At 32.3% G+C, this 18472-nt stretch overlaps 1 protein-coding gene across 7 annotated transcripts in view; it reads left to right on the top strand.

Moving 5' to 3' along the window:
* Window positions 1–18472, top strand: part of LOC145284546 (1-phosphatidylinositol 4,5-bisphosphate phosphodiesterase gamma-1-like) — a 335906-nt gene that overhangs the window by 50652 nt on the left and 266782 nt on the right. The window lies entirely within an intron of this gene.

Here is an 18472-nt window from a genome sequence, read left to right as displayed (position 1 = left end):
ACCACAATGGAATAGGAATGCTGAGTCTCTTAACTGTATCCTCAGTAATTACTGCCTTCCATAGTTGTTGTCTCACCACGTTTTGGCCAACTAATCTTCTCGCTTGCTTTTGGGTAATATTGAAACTGCTATATTCAGACAATGTTCACCTGGAACCACAGAGATTCAATGCCTCTAGCCACAGGCCCATAGTCTGAATAATCAAATTAATACAAATCATCAATCCTCATCTCAAAACTTCAGAATCATATTTTAATATTATATGGATGTTAGAGTGCCATTTATAAATGAGACCATTTCATGAGTAGAATTTAGTAGAGAATGGTATCCCTAAATATGGAAAATAAAGTGTAAGGAAAACAATAATTTAAGAATCTCTTGGGAAACATTTTCTTTTGTTTTAGGACAAAAAAAAAATTTAAGAATCTCTTGGGAAACAATTTCTTTTGTTTTAGGAAAAAAAAAAAAAATTTAAACTAGAAATAATTATTATGTCTGCTTCAGTGTATTTAACTTTGTAATATTAATATGTTAGGGATATAAAAATATTTTATTTTAAAACGTTTCCTTTTATATTCATGTAGGAATCCTATTTATGTTAAACTTATACAAAATATGAATGTACTATGTAGTATTATTTGGATTCATCAGACTACTGTTCTCATCTTGTGTGTCATTTTCACAATATTTCGGTCGATGTAAGCTCCAACCTTCTTTGGGTGTATCTTGTCGAACTCTGGAATTCGGACAGGTTTGACAAGATACATACGAAGAAGGTTGGAGGTTACATCGATCGAAACATTGTGAAAATGACACTCAAGATGAGAACAGTCGTCTGATGAATCCAAATTATATGAATAATCTCAAAAATTCAGAAATGAATGTACAGGTTTGACTTAATATTAATTTGAAGATTCATAAAAGTACTTCAATATTTGGCTGTTAAAATCCTTAGAGTCCATTATAATTTCTTTAATGGTGGACTTGAGATGTTGTTCTAAACCTTTGAATGTTACTCTTGCTTGAAATTAGAATAGAACAAAGAATGCTTTTGTTGTCCTCTAGCTGCTAATGCTGTCTTAATATTTCAGAAATCAGCTTTCTATTTTAATACTACTCCAGTGAATATAATTCTAAGAAATAATCTCTTCTTTTTTCCTCTTTCGTTTCCTTCCCACTATATTTTGTGTGCTAACATTTCCAACTTTATATAACACAAGTTAATTCATGCATTCTTTTTAGAATCTCTTGCTATTGCAAAAAAAAAAAAAAAAAAAAAAATCGTTTTCTGAACTAAATGTGGATGGGTAAAATGTGTTTAAAATAGCTAATAATAAAGTTTTTTATTTATTTATTTATTTATTATTATTATTATTATTATTATTATTATTATTATTATTATTATTATTATTATTATTAAACACTTTAAGTGTCTCTGCAAATATTTTTTCAATTAACAGAGGCATAACATTAGAATTTAAGTGAAGTTGAACATAATCTTTTACCAACACTGATCTCAGTGTTTAAGAATCTCATCCAAGTCGATAGAGTCCTTATTTACTAGCCCTCCTATGAGGCCAATTTTTAATGTAGGAAAACATCCAGCTCCCCTCAAATGGAGCATTTTGTATTATGACAAAAATAAAAATTGTCTCAGTCTATAGTGATTTCTCCATCACTGACTTAGAGCAGAAAAGATGAAGTGTAGTGTCAGAAGAGCTACTACATTTTTGCTTCAAGCCAAAAGACATACAGCAGCAGTCTAATAACAAAATTTTGATTTAGGGTCAGGCGTTTAAAAAAAAAAAAAAGGCTAAAATAATGTATTATAAAGCTATCTTGTCGGCTTTCAAAGTCAGACCCAAATCGCATTTAAGCTGGCAATCCAAATTTTGCTTTTGGCTTGGAATTGTTGACCTTCAATCTCAAAATGTACAAACAAATAAAAATAAGAAACTTAAATTTCTTCACCGAGTCTCTTGGTCTTTTGATAAGGAGTAAAGTATCTGTCATGATACTATACTTAATATTTTTTGCCATCAATCAGTGACAAAGAAATCTTTCTAAACTGATGCAATTTAAATTTTTAACTACAGTAAATGCAAATTAATAACTACAGGAGAGACAACTGAAGCTGGCTTGCAGGAGACAAACAAACAAACACACACACACACACACACACACACTTTATTGGTTTGAAAATATAAGTTCTTTTGTATCAATTGTCATAAACTTTTAATTATAGAATAGTATTATAATCTTCAAAAAGCCTGCAAATTTTCATGTTATTTCGTCCTATAGAACCAAAGATATGAGAATTTCAATACTCAATTTACTACCAGTGTGTGTGTGTATATATATATATATATATATATATATATATATATATAAACATATGAGAAATATTTGGAATCAAGTCTTCCTTTGCTGTTATTTCAGATTATTTGAAACCATAGCAGCAAGTTTTAATCTCCCCTCCATCAAGGCCAGAGGTTTTGAGGAAATATATATATATGTCAGTTGATGCATTTCATAGATCTGTTTTACCTACATACATAGTAGAAATAACTAGTAATATTTTTCTTTCCCTCCAGTTGTCCTATTTGACCAGGATCTTGCTTTATTATTCTCTTGGCAAGTGAGATAGTTGACACTAGTAACTTATCTCCATTAAACTTCTGACAATATTCAAGTACCTCTTAACTAAAAAGGAAGCTGTAAGCAGATTTGCAACATATACCCTAAATTAATAAAAGTCGTCATCGATGGAGATTAAACAATTACATTGTTTTCTTTTAACCTCATTTTGTTTATTCTGTAACTTTTTTTTTTTTTTGTTAAAAATTTTTCTTATAGTTTTATTTGCTTCTATTTTTTTTTTGTTTTCGTTGATTTTTTATTTTCTGTTTTTTGACAAAAGTTGTATTTTTATCTTTTGACATACCTAGAATATTTCTATATCTTGAAATTTTAGCTTTAATCATTCTTTTTAAATATTTACATATCTTTGATATAAATCTACTGTAATTTTTAAAAACTAACAGTTTTTATTTAAATTACAACCCTTTGAAAATAATATTTTAAAAGAGGTTTTTGTAATTTATGTGACAAGCATGCGCAGAAGTGCTCAAGAATTGTATCCCAATGTTTAAGTCAGGCCTGCCTTCTGCGAAAATGAATTTGTCCAAAGCCGATAACAATCATTCAGCGAGTAACTCCCAAGGTTGCTCTGGTAATGTGTCATGTTGAGTCATTGCATTTGGGATCGTGTCATGTTGTGTTGGATCGTTATTGTTGTTTGGGATCAGGTCGTGTTGAATTATTGGAGATGTTCGGGTTTGAATTGACAGAGTTCAGGATTGTGTCGGGTTATGTGGACGAAATTGTTTGGGACCATGCTGCCGCATGTGAATTTTTCTTTTTGTTCTCTCTTCCCCCATGAAATAACAAGCTATTTCAGCCATTATGGCCTCCAACTCAAAGCTCATACCAGTATTTGATGGCAGTGAATCCGGACAATCAATAGTGGAGTGGCTGGAGAAAGTTGAACTGAATTCAGCACCAATCTCATCCCCCAAGCTGTTGTATATGTTGCATTGTTGGTTGTAACTTTTTGCATCAATGGAATACCATGTACAGCTCTAGTGGATACTGGATACACGCAGTCACTAGTCCACAAGTCATGTTGTAAGGAATGGACAAGGAAAGTAACCTCTGTACTCACGGCAGATGGAAGCACACTTAGCTGCTATGGAATAGGAGTGGTGCAAGTTAACAGCGGTGCAAAGCTGAGCATTAGCATAGAAGTTTTAGTTGCGGATGGATACTTACTTGGATTTGATTTGTTGCTTGGGCTGGACGTAATCAAGCAGCTAGGAAAAGTAGCTATATCTAGTGCCGATGAGATAACTTTTCCACCATTCAGCAAACCAAATTTTGCTGCGATCATCATTACCGAGCCGGATTTTACCACAGAGTATGAAAAGAACACTCGGAAATGGACTGCATCATGGAAATTACGTTGAAAAATAGACTTGCAGAGTATCCAGCCCCAGTACAAATTCATAAGGAATCATGAACTGCAAATGTGGATCGATGATGGCTAGCTGCTGCCATATCCGGAGGACGAAACCACCCCCCAAGGTCTGGTCCTCCTCATGGCTGTTGTGCAGGAGAACAAACGGAAAATTTGAGCCGTTATGGATTATCATGAGCTAAATAAGTATGTAGATATGTATATGGCCAACGTGAATGTTTGCTTGCAAAAATTGAGGTGAATGGCGACAGTAAGAACCAAACATTGCAGTGCTAGACCTACACTGAACCGATTTGCAAGTACATGTTGATAAATCTCTTTGACCATTCCAAACAGTGGAGATTTAAGAGACAACAATATTGTCTTACCCGCCTCGGATTTGGGCTCAATGCCACTGCTTTATTAATGCAGGCCATTGTTAATGCTGTCTCAGTCAGAATAAAATCCTAAACATGGCTACATCTTATATTTTTGTGAATTAGAGTATGTGTTACTGTTATGGCAGCATGGAAGTGACCTTTCAGTAGTCCCCAATAGACTTACTCGTCGAATTGTATTTTCAGTGTGCGTGAAACTGACTGGCCATTTCCTGGTGTGTGGCTGGTTATGTGTTGCCACAGTGTTTGTAAAGCAAAGGGGCAAACACTGGCAACTGGATGGGGTGCCAAAGTACAAAACCCTCTTCTACCACAGATGATTGAAGACATTTGTTTGAGAGTAGCCCAGGACAATCCAATGGAAGGTGTCTGGTGTATCTGTAGAGATGTTACGGTGTGAGTGGATGCTAGTTTCATTGCCACAGGTGTGGTTGTGGAAAGCAATGGTTCCCTGCCAGAAGATCCAAGCTTGTTCTGAGCAATGCATGAGTACAAGCATATAAATTTAGCTGAGCTCGATTCTGTGCTGCAAGGTGTCAACCTTGCATTGCAGCAGAAAACCAAAACCATTTATGACTGGACTCTGCATGTGTATGTCAGTGGATAACTGACACATTGTACAGACAGACGAGAGTGCGCATCAAAGCAGCCTCTGAAATGTTAATTAGGCATTGCCTTTCTATACTCTGACAGTTGGCCTCAGAATATGCACTGAAGATTGATGTAGGGCTTGTTAAGTCTCACGATAATAGAGCTGACCAGCTTACTCGGGTACCATAGTGATGGTTAAATGAAATGCATAAAAAGACAGAACCCAGAGAACCTTTGTGTGCCATAGCCGCAAAACACAATATTTCTCAGATACAGGCAATCCATCAGTCTAGCAAACATCCCAGTGGGAAGAGGACGTTTTACTTTGTAAAATTAGTCAAACCATTAATAACTGAAGCTGAAGTGCGAACAGTGGTTGGGGATTGCACGGCCATCCCTAGTGCATTGGAAGCCAGGTAGGCTTGACATCCCTAAAAGTTGGAATAGGCTTGCTACGGATATAACTCATTTTGGCACTCAGTTGTACCTAACATTGATAGACTGTGGTCCTAGCCGTTTTGCCATCTGGAAGCAGTTATACTGACAAGATTTTGCTAGCATCATTAAGCAATTGGAGTTTGTGTTCTGTGAAAAGGGAGGGGGGGGCGCCAATTGAATTGCTCACCAATAATGGCACAGCATTTTACGGAAAGATTGCTGAGTTTACATGAATGTGTGGTGTGTACATTCGATTTCGGTCTGCCCACGTACCCTTGGGAAATGGAATAATCAAGACTCCTATCGCAAAATAAAGCGCATTGCAGCAAGAACAAGGTGCACGATCTTGGAGGCAGTGTGCTGGCACAACGTTACACCTAAAGATGACAAGACAACCATGACTGCATCTGTAAAGGTACTATACACCCATAGGATCTGTGTCAAGGGTATTGATGAAGTGGTGGTGCCCGATAATGCAGTTGCTAATCTGTAAAAGGAGGGAGATTCTGTTTGGATGAAGAATTTACAGGGAAGGTGTACGATGCAGTTCAGGATGGAAAATCAAGAGCCAACACCTGGTCTCAGTTGATGGAACACCACGCCACATAAAGGATGTGTGCTTAGTGTGCCGACATTAATGGTTAATCCGTGACAAAATTATCTCATCAGATGACAAAGCCCCACTGCTGTACAAACAACCACATGAAAGCTCCTCAGAAGATGATGCACCCAAAGATCCAGAGCAGCAAGAATTCAATGATGTGACAGATGAAAGCACCACTGAGGAAGTTCCTGAGCTTGTACCATTAAGGCAAAGTACCAGGAAAAAGTGGCCTGCCCAACATTGTCATTTGTGTGGTTTCAAGATTAGGAAAGAGTGTGATGAGCATGTGCGGAAGGGCTCAAGAATAGTGTGCTAATGTTTAAGTCAGGCCCGCCTATGACAAAAATGAGTTTGTTCAGAAGTTATAAAAAAAAGTCGATAAGTCATTACGCTAGTAACTCTCAAGGTTGCTCTGGTAACGTGTCGTGTTGAGTCATTACGTTTGGGATTGTGTTGTGTTGAATCGTTGGAGGTGTTCGGGTTTGAATCGTCAGAAATAGTTCGGGACCGTGCTGCCGCGTGTGATTTTTTTGTTCTTTCTTCCCTTGGGAGCTTACTCGTGTATTACAGCGATGGTTAAATGAAAATAATATTTTAAAAGGTTTTAGTAATTTACTCCTTTATTAAATCCCTTTAATTACTGTTAATATTGACAAAACTATTACATAGGAAAATTTATGTAGATAAAACAGTAGATGTATGTATGTGTGTGTCTGTGTGAAAATATTTAACTGATAAATTTTTAAACTACTGGTCACATAACACAGAACTTAACAGGAAATAATAATCATACACCAAGGGTGATTCATAACAAGTAAAATCTTTGTTTGGATGGATGAATAATGCATAAAGAAATATGTTGGCAAGTTGAAATTCAAAGTGTTTATTTCAACTTGCTGACATATTTCTATTTTGCGCATGCTCAAATTCATTTATAGCTTGAAGTGGTTTAATTTAAAATCTTTTTATCTATCTGTGAATAGTTCAAATGGTAGAGAATACTGCTGGTTTCAATTCTAGCTGATGGCACCCGGTCATTATTTTTATTTTTATTTTTTTTTTTTAGCTTTTGAAATCAGTCCTACATATATAATATCCAGTAGAGAATTGGCTCTGTATTAATAAATACAAAATCTGCATGAATTAAAATATATTTAAGCATATTTTATGACCAGGCAAAGCTGGACGACCTTGCTAGTAATAAAATAAAATTACAGATACTACCAAACATTAATTTATCATAAACTTTTAAAAAAATAGTTTTTCAAATTAAGCATAGAACTGTTAGGTTTTTGCTCTCCAATATATATATATATATATATATATATATATATATATATATATATATATATATGCAATGCTTCAAAAGATTGTTGCATTGATTTAAATAACAGTGCGCCAATTTTCATAGCCGTCTAAGTGTGATAAATGAAGAAAAAAACTTTTGCATTTATTTATATACTAGCAGGGAGACCTGATGTTGCTCAGGGTTGAATGAAAATCAACGAATGTTCAACACTTCCAATTTATTGAAATCTGTGAATCACCCATTTTTCAATCAAAATTGATTGACTGCCTGCTCTGGTTAGGGACCCATTGCGGTGCACTGTGTGGAAGCTACAGATACCTCCTCACAGTAACTTAGTCCACAATACATTGTAGTCTACATTGCACTGTAGAGAACCTACTGTTGATTTTATAAAATTATTTTTTACATAATGGCTTGAATTAAAGTTTAAAATGCAAAACTCGAGTGTCATGGTTCAGTTGTGCTCTAAACAGAAATGTTTATATGTTACTTTGATCGTCCAACAATATCTTCGGAATCTTGGAAACCTTGGAAATTTAATTTGCCAGACCTAAGTTACCAAGTGTACCTGTTCTTCTCTCAATGTAATCGCAACTGAACACATTTGTTTGTGTAACTCACTACTGGGTGAGAAGAAAAAAATCCATTCAAGGCGATATTAAACATGAGAATGGATACTGCTTGGTATTTTATACGTATACATAATTTGTAAATGCACACAATGTATATATCTTTATATAAAAAAAAACAAAAGAACTATAATGTGCGCACACACACACCACTTGGTGCGCAAGCACAACAAAACTAAAATTTTTAAATGAAAAAAAAATTGATGACAATAGACAAATAAACCTTATGTATTTTTATTTTTATTTTTTTTTAAATTTTCTTCCTTTGAAGATTGTAACGCTGGGTATGGGATAGCCAAACCAGATGCCAACATTGCCCTGCTTTTTTATTGAAACCAACCGAGAGCTCTTTTTAGTATCCTCATTGTTCCCTTAAGTGCAATTGTCTGTATCTCTTTTGCATTTGGTTCACCAGGAATATTATAACACAATAATTAAAATGTTGACCCAATTTTAAGTTTTATTTTTGCTTGACTACTCAACTACAGTAGAACCCCGGGATACGGTGGCCCAAGGATAGAGTTTTTTCAGATTAGAATATGGAATACAATGTTCTTCCGGCCCCTGATTATGGTATGTGCCCCGCCTTAAGGTGTTATTAATAATATTATTTGATTATATACATGTGTATTTTGTTACTAATTTTTAATGCTGTATCCTGGGGTTCTACTGCAATCCTATTTTCAATTCCATTTTTAATGATATTTTTCTTTTTTCTTTTTTTTTTTTGGACAGCATTCTTTTGGTTTTTTTATTTTTGTAAAAGAGATAATATTCTCTAAATATTAAAGACATTCACCATCCTTATTATTTTAAACAGTAAGTCCATATTTACTGATTTGAATTTGTGATTGTTTTGGAAAATAAATAGATATATGAAGATAAAACCTCCCAAAAAACTACAGAACCTTCGTTCATTTGCTATAGCCTTCTTATATTCTTCCATATTTATTTACCAGCAATGCTTCAAGCAAACTACCTTTCCTTTAAAAAAAAAAAATTGTTTGAAAATTTTTCTTTTTACCCAACAAAGAGTAATGCAAAAAAAATGTGTCAAGTCATCCTAACATTGAGTGAAAAACAAATACATTTGGTATCTTTGACCCTGCAGACACAGTTTCTAATGTTTCTTTCAAACTTAAGCCATTGCTGGATGACCAAGCTAATATATAGGATATTTGTAAAATCGATGATATAACTTTTGGATTATGTTCTATATGTGTAAAGCAGCCTTGTTATATGGGGGTTGTTTTTGTAATAGCACTCTAATTTCCTTTGTGGTTGATTTTTTTTCTCTCTGTATTGGGTTTATACAGATAATATTTATTTACATGTATTTGGTCTATTGTATTCTCTTAATTAGAGAACTAAAAATTGAATTGTTATGCATTTTATGTACCAGAAACTAAAACCTAATACTAGAACTGTTTAAAATGAATGCATAGCAAAATTACTTTGATGCTATTGTAGATTAACACCTTCTGCTAAATTGCCCCTCTCCTTGACCCCCTAAAATATGTGATTATATAAAGAAGCAATTATATGTGAACGTTCTGAAAAATTGGATAGAAAGAAAAAAACAAAAGCAATTATTTTATAATTTAGAGTTGGCATTAGTTTTACATATGAATGTAATATAAAATAATCCCCATTTTGGGCGCATTCTTGTGTTTTTGGGGAGTTAATAATTTTTTTTCATGGGAAATACTGTGTGTTTTTTCTCTTGGGGGGAGGAGCTTTTTAATTTTTTTTCCATTGATTATTATGTGTGTGTTTTTATTGGGTGGAGGCATGCCACTCCGACTTAGAATTAGTCGTAGAGTTAAGAGTTCATTTGTGTTTTTAGGAGGAGACACTTTTCATCCTTACCTAGGGTTAGACGTAGGGTTAAGGGAGTTTAGAGTTTTTTTTTTATTAGGTGACAATAATTGAGTTTATTATGGTTCCTGATTGATTTCCAAATTTTAAGAGAAAGAGTGGTAATAAACTTTTAAAAGAACCATGAGGATTCATAAAACATTACGAAGATGGTCATTTAATGGCATTAATATTTTCATCATTTTATTTGCTCAAAACTCTTCAAATATATCACGTAGATTATTGTTTATTGATGCACGTGAAAAGATATTCATTTCAGAATAAAATGATTGTAATTTAAAAGTTCTTTTCAAAATCTGATAATCCAAATCGTTTTATAGTCGGTGAATATTCTTATAACAACGATTTTATGTTTCTGAATTTTTGAGATGAGGATTGGTTATATATATTATTATTCATTGGACTACTGTTCTCATCTTGAGTGTGATTTTCACAACATTTCGGTCGATATAACCTCCGAATTTCTTCAGGTGTATCTTGTTGAATTCGGGAATGTTTCTGTCGAACTTGGGAATTTGGACAAAATTTCGAGCGGAACCCTTTATTTACTTCACGGGGGTAGTGTGCTCTTGTTCCATCAGCCATGACTGGATAGAGGTCCTAAGTAATTCGCAAATGTATATTTTGGTCACCCACACTGAGGATTGAACCTTCAACCTTCAGGAGAATATCACTTTTACAATTGATTTTTCCAAGTACTCTAACCACTGCGCCACGGGTCCTTGCAGATAATTCTAGTACGAATTTTAGGAGCCTTAAATTTACTTTTATTTCTAGTTGTAAATATCACCATTTATTACTAACTATTACTATACATTAATGTATATCTATCTCTATACTTATTACTTGTATATATTGTTTTCTTTTTTTTTGTTTTTTTTTTGTGAAAATCACACTCAAGATGAGAACAGTAGTCCGATGAATAATAATACAACAACGATTTTGTCAATTATGATATTCCATAAATTTCTAAAAAATTTAGTGAGGAAATCTACTGCTTTGAATCTCACTAGGTTTTGACATATTGATATATTGTAGTCATGCTGAAACAGATCTTTGTGTACTACATCTTATAAATGAACCATTACGAGACAAGACGCTGCTTTAGAAATCGTCTGACAAAGGTTCATGGTACTATATACACTGACATTAAATGTACATATTAAAAATATGATTACACACAACAAAGAAATTGCTTGTTGAGTAGCATTATGTTAGACCAACAATGCTATGAAGGTAATTGTTAAGAAGTGAGTTATGCAAGGCAATAGTGATGTAAGAATGAGATTTGTGTGATCGATAAGTATATTTGTATTTTATTGTAATGTTTCTTTTGGATTTTTTTTTTTTTTTTTTTTTGTGTTGCTATAACTGAATTATTTTGTCAGCTATGAGGTTCCATAAGTAGCAGAAAGCTAATAAACTTTAGTGTTTTTGTTTTTTTTTTACATAGGAATCACTACTTATCAAGGCTCGGAGGCCACTCGAGGATAAGGATTAATGGGTATACATTAGTCAATGTGATAATGTGATCATAGCATAGTAAACATAAGTAGTGGGAATTTTGTAAATTGGATTACTTAAGGGGACGGTTCATCAAGAACTTGTTTATGTTGGACTTGAAGACAATCAGATTACAAATTTTAATGGAAAGCAGGCAATCGGGAGAGAGTTCCACAGGTGTGCAATTCTAAGAAAGAAGCTTTGTTCATGGAATCTACATTTAGGTTTCGGCCCAGATAAAGAGTGAGGGAAATTTTTGATAGTGGTTTTGGCTAGACAAGTGTTTTTCATGAAAGTTTGGCAAGGGCGGGACCATAGATTGAAGCTCAGATGAACACTTAACATAAAAGTAACGATAAAGCAGAGACAGGCTTGCAATGTCTCTTCTGTAGGAAAGAGGTTGCAGGGAAGAGAAAATGGCATACTCCATTAAGCTATGAAGTCTAGGATAAGCTGTTTCTACTTTCGACAGCCTCATAATTCATGTTTCCTTTATTATTTTGTCCTTTAGTTCTCAATTTCCATGAGTGATGTTTCTGACAAAGGGAAAAGAAATGCTATTTTCTGGGTCAGAATTTATCCATATAAGACTTATTGTTGGTTAGTTCTTGACTTTAAAGTGATATTTTTTAGCTTCTTTTTTTGGCTTCATGCCTTGCATGAAGCAATTTTCATAAAAACAAAACTAGTGAAACAAAGATGAAATGTATTAAATATTTTTAAGGAGTGAACCTGAGTGAAATGGGAGTACTTGAGAGATAGCGATTAAGTTCTCCAACTAACTTTTAATATTACAAAAATAAAGACGGGGGGGGGGGAGAAAAAATATCCGGACTAAATATTAGAATTAAAAGTAAAATTTTAATTTCTAACAACACAGACCAGTATGCGACATAAAACGCTAACTGAACAGATTAAGGTATGTGCCTTTTAGTCACCGTAGATAACGAGTATCCATGCAGGAAGAAAAAGATGACTTTCATTTATTTGATTACGATTGCAGTATAGAAATTTGAATATGGTATTTGTTTCACATCTGTTTATTTTTCATAAAGTTTTGCTAGATTTTTTTTATTTATTTATTTATATTTTTTTGATGACTACATTCCATTGTACTTTTTTGTATGTTCTGCTTTATAGATTCTACATCAAAAACTATCATGCTTCATTACTGTGTGAACAATTTTGTTGTAAAACTAGTCGGGTTTCGTTTTTAGTTGTATTATTTTTTAAAAATTTATCTTATCTATTTTTTATTCAACCAACCATCCATTTTTTCATGACAGATGAGAATCAAAACTGGTCAGTGTTTTTGTTGTTTTTCCTCACATCGTGTTCATATAGTTTTATGATTTATATCCTGAATAATAAAAAATCTGTCAATCATTTTTAGCTAACATTACATATTTGTGTGCCTCCATAATATATTTAACTGTTTATTTCTGCTGATCAGGTTTTGAATTGGTGTGAAAATGTTTGCCGTGTCTATCCACAATTAGGAGCTGTCATATGGTGAAACAGTTGTCTGTGGATGACTATATAAATTTATAAAAGAACATACATATAATATGCAAAAAAGCATATATAAATATAAAATATATGAAAAAGTATCTGTTTATTCATAGACGTGTTTCAATATCACTATGATTTATTAGTATGGCAAAACCTAGTGAGATTCTAAACTTGGTCATCAGTGGTTAGCGTTCAGTGTTCTACCAACTGAATTAAACAGAACTGCAAGTTAAAGTAAGAGAAATTATATACAGATGAAAGTATTCATGCATTTATATTTTTCAAGATATACCAATAAGATGTGCTGATAACAGAAAGTGCTCAAGTGTTTTTTATAAAAGAGCATTGCCTTAACACTAATTGAGTATCCTTATTTTCTTTACCAGTGCTTCGCCCATATGGGAGTGTGTGTATACATACATACATACACAGTAGAACTCCAGGATACAGCATTAAAAATTAGTAACAAAATACAGAACACTATATAATACACATGTACATAATCAAATAACATTTTGTGCGGCAAAAACTGTAACCAGGGTCTGGAAAAACATTGTATTCCACATCATAACCTGAAAAAAAAAACATAATCTAGGGCCACTGTATCCTGGGGTTCTACCATATATATATATATATATATATATATATATATATATATATATATATACAGTAGCATCCAAAACTAAGGGACAAAATTATAAAACCTAATATTTGTCAGAAATAACAACTGTGAAAAGCTGGAATTTTGACAACTGGTAGTCGTTATCATCCATAATAACAAACTAAAATTTGAATCATTTGCAAAGGATAGAAAAAGAATTATAACAATTATTTATTTATTGTCCCTTAGTTTTGGATGCTACTGTATATATATATATAAGTGATGAAATGTTTCCAATATTTTTCCTGATTCCGATACAATTATTCCTATTCTTTATAAATGTTTAAAGATTTGACTAGAAAACTATTTTTCCCATTTAGCATAAAAACAATTAAATGTTAAATGTGCATATATTTTCTCAAACGTAAAAACACACTTGTGGGAGTGATTTATAGCTTTTAGCTTCACTGGTAGTTAAAAAGCAATAAATATTTATTATTTCATTATTACTACCGACAGTGGAAGATTTAGTTTTATACAAAATCAAATAAAACAAGATAATTAAAGGAATCGTTTTTGGCATTGGAAAAACGACTAAAATATTTTCAACTTCAATACACCCAAAATTAACGATTTTTCTGATTTTGATTAATCATCCCAACACTTGCGTTAAAATTTCTTTCCTTTTTTGACCGAATAATTAATATAAATCTTTCTTTTTTTTTTTTTAATAAATCTCTACTATTATATATAAAAGGAACTTTGTAAGTTCGTTCCCTATGGGCTCGAAAACGGCTTGCTTGATTTTTATGAAATTTCACACAAATATACTTTATGTGCCTGGCAGCCTTCTTAGGTACGTTTTGTGTTGGAAATTCTTCGATAAGTATCGATAATTGATAATCGAAATAATCTGATGAAAGAATGAACAGGCAATTTTAACTAAAGTTAACACCTTACACATCCTACCATCACAAGTGCATTCGAGAAGTTTTATTACCACACAAGCTGAAAGGCACAACATATAAAATCAACAGTAGATTCTTTGATATGACATAGGGTGCGGTTGAAATGAATGTTTCTGTTTAAAGCACAATTTCACAATGATACTTAACTTTTTTCATTTTTAACTTAAATTCAAATCCTTATCCTCGCACAACCAGTAATGCCAGGCATATAAAATCAACAGTAGGTTCTTTGATATGATTAAGGCGTGTTCGAAATGAATGTTTCTGTTTAGAACACATGATACTTGATTTTTTCTTTTTAAACTTTAATGCAAACCATTATATATAAAAATAAATTTATAAAATCAACAGTAAGTTCTCTACAGTGCAATGTAGACTACATTATATTGTGAACTATATCACTGCAAGAGGCATGTGAAGCCTCCTCCAGATGCATCGCAATGGGTCCCCAATTAGAGCAGGCAATCAAATCAATTTGATTGAAAAAATGGGCTATTTGATCGATTTCGATTACAATAAAAATATGGGAGTGTGAAACATTCGTTGATCATCATTTAATCCCAGGCAACGTTCGGACGCCTTGCTAGTGTTTTATAAATAAGCTTTTCCAATCACTAGTGATTTTTTTTTCCCTAAAATCGTGTCACCTAACACTATACTTCATTCGACTGGATGGATATATTTTTTATAGATATAACCTTTTAGTAAAGATTTTCAAGTTTACTGGATTTCCATCTTGCTTTGGATTTTGGATTGCTTTGTCACTTTTTTTTCTACTGTTTGGTGAAATTTGTAATATTTGCCTCTGATGAGTTGTTTGATTGCACAGTGGACTATATTTCCCATCAATACAATGAAACATGTCAGGCATTTGTAAAAAGAAAAAAGAAAAATAGACAAGTGAAATAATTTGAAAATATAAAAATTAAAGAAATTATTAAAAAAACTAAACAAAAGTCATGATTGTCATTGGAATATAACTCCACTATATATAAATTTTCTTAAATATAAATCTTTTTTATTTATTTATTTTTTTTAAAGAGCATGAACGGTTTTCTAATAGCTCAGTCGTATAGAACTAGGGCTCATTTAATTTCAGTAAATGCGGAGAACAAATCTACATAAATCCATCATAAGGACAGTATTTATTCACACATAATCGTTTTGGCCTACCTCAATTACGTACATATATCTTTAAAGTATATATAGAATATTCAAAATGTATAAAATATCAACTTTCCTGATGCTGTCACCATTACTTATATAAAGGTCATTCAGCATGTTGGGGGGGGGGGAACTGAAGTACATTCATTCATGTATTTATTTTTTTATATATTATTTTTATATTATATATATATTTAAAAAAAAATTTTTCATCTATTTTTCAATTTCTGCTTATATTGTTCAGATATTTTCCCAGAAATTGAAAAATATGATTTATTGATGTAGTTATTTAATTTTGTTTTCTGCGCTTGCTGAGGTTAGTTAATCTTAAATTACATGTGTGTGTGTGTGTGTGTGTGTGTGAGGAATTTAATTTAAAGTCTGTAAATTAAAATGTACGACAATTTATTATTCAACAAGGAATACAAGTTGAAAAACTTAAAATTTTTCATTATTTCATGGAATTTCAAAGAATGGCACTTATCCTCAAATGAAAGTGGTTAACAAAATAATGTTCATAGGCAGGCTATAATTTTGCTGGTTAGCACATAAAAACTACAAATTATGATAGAAATCAAATTTGTATAAAAGTTGATAATAATGCAGAAATGAATAGGTTAAAAGGATATTCTAACTGAAGTCTAGGCACAATGAAGAAAAAGTTGTACAATCCAAAGAAAATAATGATTGATTATATATAGAGATCCAAGTGAAATAGTCCAGTAGTAATTTTAATAATCTGAATGGTTGATCAGTAAAAATAAGCAAAATTTAAATATGAAGATGGTTTCTTAAAACTGCAGTAAATTTTTCGATAGGAAAAGATTCTAAGTCAAAAAGTAATCATTGGCCACCCAACTCTTCTTTCTCATTGAATACTCCCTGACTGTTTACTATGCATGTCTGCTGATGTGGCATTTATAGCCACTTAATTTCCTTCAATTATTGTGTTAATAACCAGTGGCCTTGAAGTAGAATGCTAGCCTATCAACTCAAGGATGACTTTGTGACTGGTTTGAATCTCCCGATCAGCAATAATTATCACTTTCTACACTGATAATTGTGTAATCATGAAACACTAGTGTTTGTACGTATGAAAATAAGTATTAATATTTATTTTAATATATATATATATATATATATATATATATATATATATATATATATATATATATAAAGGCGTTATGAAACAATGTCAAGCCTATCTGTATTTTCCTTTTGCATGACCATATCTTTGATAATTATGCATTGAATTATTTATTATATTATTTACTATTAATCGAATATTTGTTGATATAAAAAATGCAATAGCGTAAAATGAAATACAAAAAAATCCTAAAACACAAAAATTTATGGAATGCATTTTGACTTTTTTTTTTTTTTTTTTTTTTTTTTTTTTTTTTTTTTTTAATCTTTTTACTTTTAATTACAAAAAAATCCACCGGAATTTTACAGAGATAAGTTAGGGTTAGATAATTTTGTTGAGCAAGGGATGAATTTTGATAACAATAAAATAAAACATGGGATTCAGTAATGGGTGCAGGAGGACACCGTTCCTGGGCAATGCCAGGCGTCCTTGCTAGTAATGTTTCACTTTTATAGAGAGCACTGTGGCTGAGTAAAAAATTACATTATCTTTTCATTTTTATCACTAACAATCCCTTGTTTGTGTGCCATGTTTAGAACTATATTAAACTGCTACATCCTGTATGTCTTGGAGCCAACTGTAATGTTTGTGCTTTTTCGTTTATTTGATTTTTCTTTTGCTTTTAAGCATGTAAATAATTTGCATTAAAACTAGTACATTCGCATGGCATGATGGGATACATGAATGACCAATACACAAAAACTTTAGAACTGAAAATCCTTAGTTTTACTCTGAGAACCGTTATATCTACCATTACAGGAGGGATAATCTTTCAACTAAATGACCTCAAGTTGATCAAATTTTGATAAGTACATCATGAACTAGTAATATCTATATATACTAGACTAAACATATCCAGGACTCAGATTACAACTACTGTCACTATTTAGGCGGTTTTGATTTTGTTTAAATATTCATTATTCTGATATATACTGGGAAAAATTACCAGAAATAACAGTTGATAACGAGTTATACACCATTCACTATGACTATGTAATTTCTACAGCTGCTTACCGAGAAGACAGAGCTATTAAACCTGGCATAGTGATATGGAACAAGAAGAAAACAGTAACCTTAGTAGAAGTTAGTGTTCCCATTGATGTTGGTTTTAACATCCAGCTGGGGGATGGCTACTATACGACGTGACATAATGGAGTGTGTAATTATCTCCTCCGGACGATTTGTAAAACGTTGAATATTGAATGCAGCAGCAACTCTTGGGAACATATGCCGGAAAGAACAGTCGGAAATAAGTCCTACATCATCCATTGTGACTATCTAATTTCTACAGCTACGTACCGAGAAAATGGGGCTATAAAACCTGACATAGTGATATGGGATAAGAAGAAGAATAAAAGAAGCAATGTGTTCCCAATGATGCTAGGTAAAACAGGGCTGAGAGGGAAGAGATAAGGAAATATCAACATGAAAAGAAACTGAAATCTTAGGACGAAACTATTGCAAGTTTAAAAATAAAATAAGTCATTTCTGATGATCTTTAGGTTATCAGAAATGACTCCCATTTTATTTTAAAACTTACAATAGTTTAAAGAAAAAATACCAACCACTTGCTTTACTTTTTAGAATTTTTTTTTTTTTTTTTTTCGTTATTATTGCAAAGTAAGGAGCGAACAGGTAGATAAAAAAAATAATGAAAATGAAATGTAACCTGGAAAATTTTCAAAAGTAAAGAAGAAAACATTTATAAATTCCAG

This window comes from Euprymna scolopes, chromosome 9, assembly GCF_053919585.1.
Source record: "Euprymna scolopes isolate OS-2025 chromosome 9, ASM5391958v1, whole genome shotgun sequence".
NCBI lineage: Eukaryota > Metazoa > Mollusca > Cephalopoda > Sepiida > Sepiolidae > Euprymna > Euprymna scolopes.
The sequence above is the reverse complement of the archived record's forward strand: the minus strand, read 5'-3'. Positions and strand labels throughout refer to the sequence as shown.